The sequence below is a fragment of the Pseudophryne corroboree genome, chromosome 10, assembly GCF_028390025.1.
Source record: "Pseudophryne corroboree isolate aPseCor3 chromosome 10, aPseCor3.hap2, whole genome shotgun sequence".
In the NCBI taxonomy this organism is placed as follows: Eukaryota; Metazoa; Chordata; class Amphibia; order Anura; family Myobatrachidae; genus Pseudophryne; species Pseudophryne corroboree.
The window spans coordinates 196,521,809-196,536,221 of record NC_086453.1 but is presented as its reverse complement, the minus strand read 5'-3'; positions in this window follow the sequence as shown (position 1 = coordinate 196,536,221).

The following is a 14,413-nucleotide window of genomic DNA, read 5'->3' as shown; positions in this document are numbered from 1 at the left end:
GTGCCGCCGCTGCTGTTCTTGCGGCGGGAGTCCATACATCTACCCAGTGGGCTGTCACAGTCATATTGGCCCTCATTCCGAGTCGTTCGCTCTGTATTTTTCATCGCATCGCAGTGAAATTCCGCTTAGTACGCATGCGCAATATTCGCACTGCGACTGCGCCAAGTAATTTTACAATGGAGATAGTATTTTTACTCACTGCTTTTTCATCGCTCCGGCGATCGTAGTGTGATTGACAGGAAATGGGTGTTACTGGGCGGAAACAGGCCGTTTTATGGGCGTGCGGGAAAAAACGCTACCGTTTCCGGAAAAAACGCAGGAGTGGCCGGGGAAACGGAGGAGTGTCTGGGCGAACGCTGGGTGTGTTTGTGACGTCAAACCAGGAACGACAAGCACTGAACTGATCGCAGATGCCGAGTAAGTGTGGAGCTACTCTGAAACTGCTAAGTAGTTTGTAATCGCAATATTGCGAATACATCGTTCGCAATTTTAAGATGCTAAGATACACTCCCAGTAGGCGGCGGCTTAGCGTGAGCAACTCTGCTAAAATCGCCTTGCGAACGATCAACTCGGAATGAGGGCCATAGTCCTGACCCTGCCCTGCTCCACTTGTCCACATGTCCGTGGTTAAGTGGACATTGGGTACAACTGCATTTTTTAGGACACTGGTGAGTCTTTTTCTGACGTCCGTGTACATTCTCGGTATCGCCTGCCTAGAGAAGTGGAACCTAGATGGTATTTGGTAACGGGGGCACACTGCCTCAATAAATTGTCTAGTTCCCTGTGAACTAACGGCGGATACCGGACGCACGTCTAACACCAACATAGTTGTCAAGGCCTCAGTTATCCGCTTTGCAGTAGGATGACTGCTGTGATATTTCATCTTCCTCGCAAAGGACTGTTGAACAGTCAATTGCTTACTGGAAGTAGTACAAGTGGGCTTACGACTTCCCCTCTGGGATGACCATCGACTCCCAGCGGCAACAACAGCAGCGCCAGCAGCAGTAGGCGTTACACGCAAGGATGCATCGGAGGAATCCCAGGCAGGAGAGGACTCGTCAGAATTGCCAGTGACATGGCCTGCAGGACTATTGGCATTCCTGGGGAAGGAGGAAATTGACACTGAGGGAGTTGGTGGGGTGGTTTGCGTGAGCTTGGTTACAAGAGGAAGGGATTTACTGGTCAGTGGACTGCTTCCGCTGTCACCCAAAGTTTTTGAACTTGTCACTGACTTATTATGAATGCGCTGCAGGTGACGTATAAGGGAGGATGTTCCGAGGAGGTTAACGTCCTTACCCCTACTTATTACAGCTTGACAAAGGGAACACACGGCTTGACACCTGTTGTCCGCATTTCTGGTGAAATACCTCCACACCGAAGAGCTGATTTTTTTGGTATTTTCACCTGGCATGTCAACGGCCATATTCCTCCCACGGACAACAGGTGTCTCCCCGGGTGCTTGACTTAAACAAACCACCTCACCATCAGAATCCTCCTGGTCAATTTCCTCCCCAGCGCCAGCAACACCCATATCCTCCTCATCCTGGTGTACTTCAACACTGACATCTTCAATCTGACTATCAGGAACTGGACTGCGGGTGCTCCTTCCAGCACTTGCAGGGGGCGTGCAAATGGTGGAAGGCGCATGCTCTTCACGTCCAGTGTTGGGAAGGTCAGGCATCGCAACCGACACAATTGGACTCTCCTTGTGGATTTGGGATTTCGAAGAATGCACAGTTCTTTGCTGTGCTGCTTTTGCCAGCTTGAGTCTTTTCATTTTTCTAGCGAGAGGCTGAGTGCTTCCATCCTCATGTGAAGCTGAACCACTAGCCATGAACATAGGCCAGGGCCTCAGCCGTTCCTTGCCACACCGTGTGGTAAATGGCATATTGGCAAGTTTACGCTTCTCCTCCGACAATTTTATTTTAGGTTTTGGAGTCCTTTTTTTTCTGATATTTGGTGTTTTGGATTTGACATGCTCTGTACTATGACATTGGGCATCGGCCTTGGCAGACGACGTTGGTGGCATTTCATCGTCTCGGCCATGACTAGTGGCAGCAGCTTCAGCACGAGGTGGAAGTGGATCTTGATCTTTCCCTAATTTTGGAACCTCAACATTTTTGTTCTCCATATTTTAATAGGCACAACTAAAAGGCACCTCAGGTAAACAATGGAGATGGATACTAGTATACAATTATGGACTGCCTGCCGACTGCAGACACAGAGGTAGCCACAGCCGTGAACTACCGTACTGTACTGTGTCTGCAGCTAATATAGACTGGTTGATAAAGAGAAGATGTCTATGTAACTATGTATGTATAAAGAAGACTGAAAAAAATCCACGGTTAGGTGGTATACAATTATGGACGGACTGCCTGCCGAGTGCAGACACAGAGGTAGCCACAGCCGTGAACTACCGTACTGTACTGTGTCTGCAGCTAATATAGACTGGTTGATAAAGAGAAGATGTCTATGTAACTATGTATGTTTAAAGAAGAATGAAAAAAATCCACGGTTAGGTGGTATTACAATTATGGACGGACTGCCTGCCGAGTGCAGAGACACAGAGGTAGCCACAGCCGTGAACTACCGTACTGTGTCTGCTGCGACTGGATGATAAATGATATAAAAAATATATATATATCACTACTGCAGCCGGACAGGTATATATTATATATTATATAATGACGGACCTGCTGGACACTGTCTGTCAGCAGAATGAGTTTTATTTTTATAGAATAAAAAAAAAAAAACACACAAGTGAAGTCACACGACGAGTGTTTAACTTTTTCAGGCAATCACAATATAAGTATACTACTAACTATACTGGTGGTCAGTGTGGTCAGGTCACTGGTCAGTCACACTGGCAGTGGCACTCCTGCAGCAAAAGTGTGCACTGTTTAATTTTAATATAATATGTACTCCTGGCTCCTGCTATAACCTATAACTGGCACTGCAGTAGTGCTCCCCAGTCTCCCCCACAATTATAAGCTGTGTGAGCTGAGCAGTCAGACAGATATATAATATATATAGATGATGCAGCACACTGGCCTGAGCCTGAGCAGTGCACACAGATATGGTATGTGACTGACTGAGTCACTGTGTGTATCGCTTTTTTCAGGCAGAGAACGGATATATTAAATAAACTGCACTGTGTGTCTGGTGGTCACTCACTATATAATATATTATGTACTCCTGGCTCCTGCTATAACCTATAACTGGCACTGCAGTAGTGCTCCCCAGTCTCCCCCACAATTATAAGCTGTGTGAGCTGAGCAGTCAGACAGATATATATAATATTATATATAGATAATAGATGATGCAGCACACTGGCCTGAGCCTGAGCAGTGCACACAGATATGGTATGTGACTGACTGAGTCACTGTGTGTATCGCTTTTTTCAGGCAGAGAACGGATATATTAAATAAACTGCACTGTGTGTCTGGTGGTCACTCACTATATAATATATTATGTACTCCTGGCTCCTGCTATAACCTATAACTGGCACTGCAGTAGTGCTCCCCAGTCTCCCCCACAATTATAAGCTGTGTGAGCTGAGCAGTCAGACAGATATATATAATATTATATATAGATAATAGATGATGCAGCACACTGGCCTGAGCCTGAGCAGTGCACACAGATATGGTATGTGACTGACTGAGTCACTGTGTGTATCGCTTTTTTCAGGCAGAGAACGGATACATTAAATAAACTGCACTGTGTGTCTGGTGGTCACTCACTATATAATATATTATGTACTCCTGGCTCCTGCTATAACCTATAACTGGCACTGCAGTAGTGCTCCCCAGTCTCCCCCACAATTATAAGCTGTGTGAGCTGAGCAGTCAGACAGATATATATAATATTATATATAGATAATAGATGATGCAGCACACTGGCCTGAGCCTGAGCAGTGCACACAGATATGGTATGTGACTGAGTCACTGTGTGCTGTGTATCGCTTTTTTCAGGCAGAGAACGGATTATAAAGTAAACTGCACTGTCCTCACTAGTAAACTCTCTCCACTCAGTCTCTACACTTCTACAGTAACAGTACTCCTCCTAGTCAGCTCCAGTAAATCTCTCTCAGTCTCTTATAATCTAAATGGAGAGGACGCCAGCCACGTCCTCTCCCTATCAATCTCAATGCACGTGTGAAAATGGCGGCGACGCGCGGCTCCTTATATAGAATCCGAGTCTCGCGATAGAATCCGAGCCTCGCGAGAATCCGACAGCGTCATGATGACGTTCGGGCGCGCTCGGGTTAACCGAGCAAGGCGGGAAGATCCGAGTCTGCTCGTACCCGTGAAAAAAACCATGAAGTTCTGGCGGGTTCGGATTCAGAGAAACCGAACCCGCTCATCTCTAGTACTCACCACAACACTCCACCGTACCTACCTTTTACAGTAGCATGTGCAGAGAGAGTTAGATTTGGTTGGGTGTGTTCAACCTGAAATCTAAATTGCAGTGTAAAAATAAAGCAGCCAGTATTTACCCTGCACAGAAACAAAATAACCCACCCAAATCTAACTCTCAGCACATGTTATATCTGCCACACCTGCAGTGCACATGGGGGGTCATTCCGAGTTGATCACTAGCTGCATTTGTTCGCAACACAGCGATCAGGCTTAAAAACAGCAGTTCCGCACATGCGTATGCGGCGCAATGCGCACGCACGACGTACAGGCACAACGAACGATGCAGTTTTGCACACGGTCTAGCGATGCATTTAATTTGCACTGGTTGCCGCAGAGTGATTGACATGAAGTGGGTGTTTCTGGGTGGCAACTGACTGTTTTCAGGGAGTGTTTGGAAAAACGCAGGCATGCCAGGAAGAACGCAGGCATGGCTGGGCGAACGCTGGGCAAGTGTGTGACATCAAATCCGGAACTGAATAGTTGGAAGTGATCGCAAGTGCAGAGTAGGTTTTGAGTTACTTTGAAACTACACAAAAAATTTTTGCAGGTGCACTGCGATACAACCGTTCGCACTTCTGCTAAGCTAAAATACACTCCCAGTGGGCGGTGGCATAGCGTTTGTACGGCTGCTAAAAACTGCTAGCGAGCGATCAACGCGGAATTGCCCAACTGCGAACAAATTTGCTGCTGCAATCAGATATTAATTACCCCCCTAGTTACTTGTAAAGAACAAAGGAAAAATATTTAATTCATACAGAATAAATAACATGTCATATTGATTGCATCTACAGTAAATATTTTAATATCATTTTGGAAACACTTTAATTCCTTGTTCATGTTTCTCTGAGCTTTCTTTGATAGATTAGGGTTGTTATATTTACTGTAGTTGGACGTGTTCCCACACCATACTATGCCCAAGCATGTCCCTTTGTTATACATTGCTGACATGAGTATTGAAGTATTTTCTATTCAGACATCTCCACGCATACCATAAATGAGAACCACACAGAATTACATTTAGTTTAAAACTATTCCTTTTTAAAAGAAATGTGCACACACAATATATATATTATATACTAACAGTTATAGACCCAGGTCTGCCGGGTCAATCTCAGCCACCCTGGTCTCACCCTCCACTGACCGCCCCCTTCTCGCCTACTTCCACACCCTTTCCACGCTTTTTTTTTAATCTGCCTGTACAATTGTGTGTTTCTCTGGTTTTACCTACATAACACCATATAGAAATGATATTATCTTTTGGAGAAAAGTTTGCAGAAGAGAAGTTTTCTCTTCTCCATAAATAGCATAACTGATCAGCCCCCGTTGAAACCTATGTGGGCTAAGAGAGGAGATACATTTTCTCTTCTCTAAATAGGGAGAAGAAAAAATTATTATTTTCTCCAGCTAAAAAATAAATCATGAATTCAGTCATTTTAGCTTCTCCCCTTTCTTAAGGCTCCACTATTCGCTAGAGATGAGCGGGTTCGGTTTCTTTGAATCCGAACCCGCACGAACTTCACTTTTTTTTCCACGGGTCCGAGCGACTCGGATCTTCCCGCCTTGCTCGGTTAACCCGAGCGCGCCCGAACGTCATCATGACGCTGTCGGATTCTCGCGAGGCTCGGATTCTATCGCGAGACTCGGATTCTATATAAGGAGCCGCGCGTCGCCGCCATTTTCACTCGTGCATTGAGATTGATAGGGAGAGGACGTGTCTGGCGTCCTCTCCATTAGAATAGAGATAGATAGATTAGATAGAGAGAGATTGTGCAGAGTCGCAGACAGAGTTAGTTTACCACAGTCAGTGACCAGTGCAGTTGCTAGTTAACTTTTATTTAATATAATATATCCGTTCACTTCTCTCTGCTATATCCGTTCTCTGCCTGAAAAAAAAAACGATACACAGCACAGTCAGTCACACAGTGTGACTCAGTCTGTGTGCACTCAGCTCAGCCCAGTGTGCTGCACAGTCATCAATGTATAAATTAAAAGCTTATAATTAATTGTGGGGGAGACTGGGGAGCACTGCAGGTTGTTAGCAGGAGCCAGGAGTACAATTATATTAATTAACAGTGCACACTTTTGCTGCAGGAGTGGTGACCAGTGCCTGACCACCAGTATAGTATTGTTGTATACTACTAATATCTCTTTAAATATCAACCAGTCTATATTAGCAGCAGACACAGTACAGTGCGGTAGTTCACGGCTGTGGCTACCTCTGTGTCGGCACACGGCAGGCAGTCCGTCCGACCAGAATTGTATTATTTATTATTATATACCTACCACCTAACCGTGGTTTTTTTTTCATTCTTTATACCGTCATAGTGTCATCCTAATTGTTACGAGTATACTACTATCTCTTTATCAACCAGTGTACAGTGCGGTAGTTCACGGCTGTGGCTACCTCTGTGTCGGCACACGGCAGGCAGTCCGTCCGACCAGAATTGTATTATTTATTATTATATACCTACCACCTAACCGTGGTTTTTTTTTCATTCTTTATACCGTCATAGTGTCATCCTAATTGTTACGAGTATACTACTATCTCTTTATCAACCAGTGTACAGTGCGGTAGTTCACGGCTGTGGCTACCTCTGTGTCGGCAGTCGGCAGGCAGTCCGTCCATCCATAATTGTATTATAATATATACCACCTAACCGTGGTTTTTTTTTCATTCTTTATACCGTCATAGTGTCATACTAGTTGTTACGAGTATACTACTATCTCTTTATCAACCAGTGTACAGTGCGGTAGTTCACGGCTGTGGCTACCTCTGTGTCGGCAGTCGGCAGGCAGTCCGTCCATCCATAATTGTATTATAATATATACCACCTAACCGTGGTTTTTTTTTCATTCTTTATACCGTCATAGTCAGTCATACTAGTTGTTACGAGTATACTACTATCTCTTTATCAACCAGTGTACAGTGCGGTAGTTCACGGCTGTGGCTACCTCTGTGTCGGAACTCGGCAGGCAGTCCGTCCATCCATAATTGTATTATTATAATATATACCACCTAACCGTGGTTTTTTTTTCATTCTTTATACCGTCATAGTCAGTCATACTAGTTGTTACGAGTATACTACTATCTCTTTATCAACCAGTGTATAGTGCGGTAGTTCACGGCTGTGGCTACCTCTGTGTCGGAACTCGGCAGGCAGTCCGTCCATCCATAATTGTATTATAATATATACCACCTAACCGTGTTTTTTTTTTCGTTCTTTATACCGTCGTCATACTAGTTGTTACGAGTATACTACTATCTCTTTATCAACCAGTGTACAGTGCGGTAGTTCACGGCTGTGGCTACCTCTGTGTCGGAACTCGGCAGGCAGTCCGTCCATCCATAATTGTATTATAATATATACCACCTAACCGTGGTTTTTTTTTCGTTCTTTATACCGTCGTCATACTAGTTGTTACGAGTATACTACTATCTCTTTATCAACCAGTGTACAGTGCGGTAGTTCACGGCTGTGGCTACCTCTGTGTCGGCACTCGGCAGGCAGTCCGTCCAACCATAATTGTATTATATACCACCTAACCGTGGTTTTTTTTTCATTCTTTATACCGTCGTCATACTAGTTGTTACGAGTATACTACTATCTCTTTATCAACCAGTGTACAGTGCGGTAGTTCACGGCTGTGGCTACCTCTGTGTCGGCACTCGGCAGGCAGTCCGTCCAACCATAATTGTATTATATACCACCTAACCGTGGTTTTTTTTTCATTCTTTATACCGTCGTCATACTAGTTGTTACGAGTATACTACTATCTCTTTATCAACCAGTGTACAGTGCGGTAGTTCACGGCTGTGGCTACCTCTGTGTCGGCACTCGGCAGCCCGTCCATAATTGTATATACCAGTGACCTAACCGTGGTTTTTTTTTCATTCTTTATACATACATACTAGTTACGAGTATACTATCTCTTTATCAACCAGTCTATATATTAGCAGCAGACACAGTACAGTGCGGTAGTTCACGGCTGTGGCTACCTCTGTGTCGGCACTCGGCAGCCCGTCCATAATTGTATATACCACCTAACCGTGGTTTTTTTTTCTTTCTTTATACATACATACTGCAGTGCCACTCCTAGATGGGCCCGGTGTTTGTGTCGGCCACTAGGGTCGCTAATCTTACTCACACAGTCAGCTACCTCATTGCGCCTCTTTTTTTCTTTGCGTCATGTGCTGTTTGGGGAGGGTTTTTTGGAAGGGCCATCCTGCGTGACACTGCAGTGCCACTCCTAGATGGGCCAGGTGTTTGTGTCGGCCACTAGGGTCGCTTATCTTACTCACACAGCTACCTCATTGCGCCTCTTTTTTTCTTCTTTGCGTCATGTGCTGTTTGGGGAGTGTTTTTTGGAAGGGCCATACTGCGTGACACTGCAGTGCCACTCCAAGATGGGCCAGGTGTTTGTGTCGGCCACTAGGGTCGCTTAGCTTACTCACACAGCTACCTCATTGCGCCTCTTTTTTTCTTCTTTGCGTCATGTGCTGTTTGGGGAGTGTTTTTTGGAAGGGCCATCCTGCGTGACACTGCAGTGCCACTCCTAGATGGGCCAGGTGTTTGTGTCGGCCACTAGGGTCGCTTAGCTTAGTCATTCAGCGACCTCTGTGCAAATTTTAGGACTAAAAATAATATTGTGAGGTGTGAGGTATTCAGAATAGACTGAAAATGAGTGTAAATTATGGTTTTTGAGGTTAATAATACTTTGGGATCAAAATGACCCCCAAATTCTATGATTTAAGCTGTTTTTTAGTGTTTTTTGAAAAAAACACCCGAATCCAAAACACACCCGAATCCGACAAAAATAATTCGGTGAGGTTTTGCCAAAACGCGTTCGAACCCAAAACACGGCCGCGGAACCGAACCCAAAACCAAAACACAAAACCCGAAAAATTTCAGGCGCTCATCTCTACTATTCGCAGCATTTTGCTATGCAGGGGCAGGGACAGCAACTTTGTTTTTGACTATCTGTTGTGCTATTAAATTGTATTATATACTTATTTCCATATTAGTATAGTCTATTCTGGTGTACACATATATCTTATTGTTTCAACAGCTTGTTGTACAACTCACATTAAGTACTGGGGCAACAGTACACTGGTGTGCATATTGCGCACTACGGGTAAAGGAATTGCTATACAGTAGGTGTAAACTGGAGGTTTTTTCTATGGAGGCGATTCAATTGTTTATGTGCACCCGATCTTCCATATAAAGTGACAGGAGATCAGGGGGCAAAATTCAAATACTTTCTTTAATGCACTTGACACGCCCAAACAGACAGACTTAAGCTAAGAAAAGCAGCTAAACATGTTGAAAATGCTGGGTACAAAAAACTCCTGTTATACTTATTTCCATATTAGTATAGTCTATTCTGGTGTACACATATATCTTATTGTTTCAACAGCTTGTTGTACAACTCACATTAAGTACTGGGGCAACAGTACACTGGTGTGCATATTGCGCACTACGGGTAAAGGAATTGCTATACAGTAGGTGTAAACTGGAGGTTTTTTCTATGGAGGCGATTCAATTGTTTATGTGCACCCGATCTTCCATATAAAGTGACAGGAGATCAGGGGGCAAAATTCAAATACTTTCTTTAATGCACTTGACACGCCCAAACAGACAGACTTAAGCTAAGAAAAGCAGCTAAACATGTTGAAAATGCTGGGTACAAAAAACTCCTGTTTGAGTGCCCATTTTCGGACAGCGCCACTGCTGCAAACAATTGAATTCCTCCTATGAGTTTACACAGATAGCAGACTTGGGACTCATAGTGCACTTGTAACATCTAAAGCAGGAACTGATGAGAGAAGCAGGAACTGCAGGACTTGCTGAGAGAGCTGTAACACAGTAGCAGTAGTAGTGGTACTGTTGAGCCAAACTAGTCTGAAGACAGTGATTCAGGAAGCTGACATGAGGAGTTTTACCAAAGGAACACAAGGATCAAGCAGGGAGCATGCTGTGGGACAGAGATAAGTTAGACAAACACCCGTGCATCCACAGCTGCTTAATTATACACTCAGTCCAGTCCAGGTACTCACAAGCATAGAGTCTGACTCTGAAAAGTACTGAAGAAATCTCCAAGGAATGTGACACCACAGGCAAAACAGTGGAACTGCTTGGAATTGTGACACTACTGTCAGCTCTAACAGGCTGTATCTAAGGTATAGTCAGTGCAGGGACGGATCTAGACTTTTCATTAGGGGGGGGCGGTTTACTGTTTAATCTTGACTCCTCCCTCTACAGTCCCAACTTCTCCCATCTGCAATCCTAACTCCTCCTCTCTCAATTCTGACTGAACTTTTTGAGTGAGACTGAAATAGAGCTTTGTGATTGTTCTATGTACATGTGACTGTGCTATGGGGTAATTGTATTTATTAGCCCTAGTACCCACACACCAGCAAGTGAGGGGCAAATGCTCTGTAACCCTTGCTCTCCTGGCTCCTCTGTGCTGCTGTGGTATAAGCTGCAGCACATCGTTCTGCCTCATGCTCTCCCCGGAGAGCTCTCTTCTGCTCAAAAGTGGGCGTGGCTATGACTGTGCTGGGGGGGGCGGTCGCCCCCTTCGCCCCCCCCCCCCCCCCTAGATCCGGCCCTGAGTCAGTGGCACTAAAAGGGGGGGAGAGAGGGGTATAATTACCTGATAGAGGAGCGTGGTGGGGCTCGGGTCCCCCATCCCACTCCTCTTACCTGACAACAGCAGCTCTTCTCCTGGGCTGCAGCGTGAAGGGCTGCAGTGTGGCTGTGGAGGCTGCTGCGGAGTCTCCTCTGCCTGTGCGGGTAGAGGTAGTGATCACAATGATTGTATGTCCCCCTCCTGGATTTGCTCCTGGTGCTTAAAGTACTTTTAAAATATTTTCTCTAACGTCTAGAGGATGCTGGGGACTCCGTAAGGACCATGGGGAATAGACGGGCTCCGCAGGAGATAGGGCACTTTAAGAAAGCTTTGGATTCTGGGTGTGCACTGGCTCCTCCCTCTATGTCCCTCCTCCAGACCTCAGTTTTACACTGTGCCCGGAGGATGAAGGGCGCACTGCAGGGAGCTCTCTTGAGTTCTTTGCTACAGAAAGCATTTTTGTTTGGATTTTTACTTTTTTCACAGGGAGCACTGCTGGCAAAAGGCTCCCTGCATCGAGGGACTGAGGAGAGAGGGGCAGACCTACTTAACTGATAGGATCTGCTTCCTCGGCTACTGGACACCATTAGCTTCAGAGGGGGTGAACACAGGTTCGTCCTGGGCGTCCACCCCCGGAGCCACGCCGCCGTTCTCCTCACAGAGCCAGAAGAACAGAAGCAAGAAGACGTCTCAGGCGGCAGAAGCCTTCAGCTTCACAGAGGTAGCGCACAGCACTGCAGCTGTGCGTCATTGCTCCACATCACCTCACACACTCCGGTCACTGTATGGGTGCAGGGCGCAGGGGGGGGGGGGGGCGCCCTGGGCAGCAATAATAACACCTCTTAGATGGCAAATAGGTATATACATGTACAGCTGGGCACTGTACATGTATATAATTGAGCCCCCGCCATTTTACACGATTTTGAGCGGGACAGAAGCCCGCCGCCGAGGGGGCGGGGCTTCTCCCTCAGCACTCACCAGTGCCATTTCTCTCTCCACAGAACGCTGAGAGGAAGCTCCCCGGACTCTCCCCTGCTTACACACGGTGAAGGGAGTTTAAAAAGAGAGGGGGGGGGGCACATAATTGGCGGATAAAGTATAATACAACGCTGCTGGGGAAAAGCATTCTGTGTTGGTCTCCAGGTTGTTGCGCTGGGGTGTGTGCTGGCATACTCTCTCTCTGTCTCTCCAAAGGGCCTTTCAGGGGATACTGTCTTCAGAAAAAGTTTCCCTGGGTGTGTGCAGTGTGTCGGTACGTGTGTGTCGACATGTTTGATGAGGAAGGCTCGCTTAATGTGGAGGGGGAGTGCTTGAATGTCAGGTCGCCGTCGGCAACGCCGACACCGGACTGGGTGGATATGCTGAATGTCTTGAATGCAAATGTAAATCTCCTGCATAAAAGATTAGACAAGGCTTAAGCTAGGGATCAGTCAGGTAGCCAGTCCGTGCCTGTCCCTGTGGTGCCAGGACCTTCAGGGTCTCAAAAGCGCCCCATATCCCAGGTCGCTGACACAGATACCGACACAGATACTGACTCTAGTGTCGACTATGAGGATGCAAAATTGCAGCCGAAGGTGGCAAAAGGTATTAGGTACATGATTATTGCCATAAAAGAGGTTTTGCATATCACGGAGGAACCCCCTGTCCCTGACACGAGGGTTCACATGTATAAAGGGAAAAAGCCTGAGGTCACGTTTCCGTCCTCATGTTCCCAAAAGGATTCTCATGGCGTATCCTTTTCCACAGAAGGATCGGATACGATGGGAATCTGCGCCTAAAGTAGACAAGGCGCTGACACACTTATCCAAGAAGGTGGCACTGCCTTCTTTGGATACTGCTTCCCTCAAGGATCCTGCTGATCGCAAGCAGGAAATTACCATGAAGCACATTTACACACATTCAGGAACTATAGTTAGGCCGGCCATGGCGTCGGCCTCGGTTTGTAGTGCTGTCGTGGCATGGGCAGACTCCTTATCTACGGAGATGGACACCTTAGATAGGGATACCATTCTAATGACCATGGAGCATATCAGAGATGCTGCCTTGTATATGAGGGATGCTCAGAGAGACATTTGTTTACTAAGCTCTAGAATAAACGCTATGTCTATTTTTGTCTTGTGGACCCGACAGTGGACGGGAGACGCCGACTCAAAGCGGCATATGGAGTCATTGCCTTACAAGGGGGAGGAGTTGTTTGGAGAAGGCCTCTCGGACCTAGTCTCTACTGCTACGGCCGGTAAATCGAATTTTTTACCTTATGTTCCCCCACAGTATTCTAAGAAGGTACCACATTATCAAATGCAGTCCTTTCGTTCCAATAAAAACAAGAAGGTACGAGGATCGTCCTTCGTTGCCAGAGGTAAAGGCAAGGGAAAAAAGCTGCACTCAGCTAGTTCCCAGGAGCAGAAGTCCTCACCTACTTCCGCAAAGTCCACAGCATGACGCTGGGGCTTTCTGGGGGGGGGGGGGGGTCAGATCAATTGAGGGCCCGTCTTCGTCTTTTCAGCCACGTCTGGGTTCAATCACAGGTGGATCCCTGGGCAATAGAGATTGTTTCCCAGGGATACAGACTGGAATTCGAAGACATGCCCCCTCGCCGGTTTTTCAAATCGGCTCTGCCGGCTTCCCCGTCAGAGAGGGAGCTAGTGTTAGCGGCAATTCACAAATTGTACATTCAACAGGTGATAATCAAGGTTCCTCATCTCCAGCAAGGAGAGGGTTATTATTCATCCCTGTTTGTGGTACCGAAACCGGACGGTTCGGTCAGACCCATTCTAAATCTAAAATCCCTGAACCTGTACTTGAAGAGGTTCAAGTTCAAAATGGAATCGCTCAGAATGGTCATCGCCAGCCTGGAGGGAGGGGATTGGATGGTGTCCCTGGACATAAAGGATCCGTACCTTCATGTTCCGATTTTCCCCCCTCACCAGGCGTTTCTGAGATTTGCAGTACAGGATTGTCACTACCAATTTCAGACGTTGCCGTTTGGTCTTTCCACGGCCCCGAGAATTTTCACCAAGGTAATGGCGGAAATGATGGTGCTCCTGCGCAAGCAGGGAGTCACAATTATCCCGTACTTGGACGATCTCCTTATAAAGGCGAGATCTCGGGAGAAGTTGCTGGACAGCGTGTCTCTGTCCGTGAAGACATTGCAGATGCACGGCTGGATTCTCAATTTACCAAAATCCCAGCTAGTACCTGCAACGCGTCTGACCTTTTTGGGCCTGATTCTAGACACAGACCAAAAAAGAGTTTTTCTTCTGGTGGAGAAGGCTCAGGAGCTCATAGCCCTGGTCAGCAACCTTTTAAAGCCAAAAAAGGTTTTGGTGCATCATTGCACAAAGGTTCTGGGGAAGATGGTGGCT